This window comes from Sander vitreus, chromosome 14 (assembly GCF_031162955.1).
Source record: "Sander vitreus isolate 19-12246 chromosome 14, sanVit1, whole genome shotgun sequence".
Taxonomy (NCBI): Eukaryota; Metazoa; Chordata; class Actinopteri; order Perciformes; family Percidae; genus Sander; species Sander vitreus.
The window spans coordinates 812501-813776 of record NC_135868.1 but is presented as its reverse complement, the minus strand read 5'-3'; the positions used below and the strand labels follow the sequence as shown (position 1 = coordinate 813776).

Sequence of the window (1276 nt, the reverse complement as noted above, 5' to 3'; positions counted from 1 at the left end):
AGAAGATGTTTTGCACATTTAAACCAGAGATGCACCGAATCCAGGATTCAGATTGGGCTGAATATCGGGCTTTTTGACGGGGTTGGGTTTCTGCTGAACCTTAGAATGTTTTCCCACCATACGCTACGCTACGCACGCTACGCTGGTCGACGTGATGACGGCGCCGTTGATTACAGGAAGGTGTTTACGTAGGTGGAGCTTCAATGCAGCAGGCTGAGAGGAAGTGGAAATGGAACTGGTGAGCAGAAAAAGTGTTGTTTGGCAGTACTTTCAGTCAAAAGAAGGCCATTCAAGTCCAGCTACATGTTCAATCTGCAATGCTGATTAGTCTGGTGGTGGCGAGGACCCTAAACAATACACAACATCACCGCTGTTACAACATCTGGTATGAAACATCTGGAAGAATACGAGCTGAGCATGAAGGAATCTACAGACAGCAGCCAGAATGCAGCAACTTCAGGTACGGCAAAGGAAGGACAGTCACTGTTTACTTCATTAATGTGTTGACTGTGTTCATGGACTGAGGACGGGACGAGGACTCAGCAGAACCTCAACCAGGGGGTTCAGGACTCAGCAGAACCTCAACCAGGGGGTTCAGGATTCGGCTGACCCCCGATTCGGTGCATCCCAAGTTTAAACAAGATATTTTCATCGGGCGTAATTATCAGATTGGCAACATGTCCGTCCCACTCTTTCAGTCCGAAATACTAAAGTTATATTTACAACAAAACAGGAGAAACTGCAAGCACTGGGATGACGGAGGAACAGCGAACAGAGGTTTGGTTCATTGTTTTGTTGTCCTCTTTATGTTCAAATCTAAACAGGCATTGGTGCACTATGAAAAGAACCTTTTGCTCTAATTTCCGTCTTTTGTGCCACTTCTGTTTGTAATATGTGTCATTAAAAATGAATTACTTGTGTTACAACAGCTGTTTCACCAGAGGCAATAATCACTGAAAAATCTCAAGTCATTACAGTTTTTTTTTTTTTTTCAGATTATTTTTTTTGGGGCTTTTCCCTTTATTAAGTAGCGACAGTGGATAGACATGAAAAGGGAGAGAGAGATGGGGGATGACACGCAGCAAAGGGAAGCAGGTCGGACCCGGACCCGCGCCGCTGCAGGACTCAGCCAACATGGGGCGCAGGCTCCCACTGAGCTAGAGGCCGCCCCACAGTGTACATTTTTAACAGTGACCTCATATAATGCAAACTGCAGAAGAGTTTATTAAAGCTTTAACGCACAGATTTTAAGTTTTTACGCACAGATTCACAGCTT

At 45.1% G+C, this 1276-nt stretch overlaps 1 protein-coding gene across 1 annotated transcript in view; it reads right to left on the bottom strand.

The window, feature by feature from the left end:
• Positions 1-879: 879 nt before the first annotated feature.
• ppp1r3g (protein phosphatase 1 regulatory subunit 3G) overlaps positions 880-1276 on the bottom strand; it is a 2089-nt gene continuing 1692 nt past the window's right edge. Inside the window, exon 2 of the mRNA XM_078267673.1 lies at positions 880-1276. This exon is cut by the window's right edge and continues 684 nt beyond it. The gene's annotated coding sequence lies outside the window, so the exon portion shown is untranslated.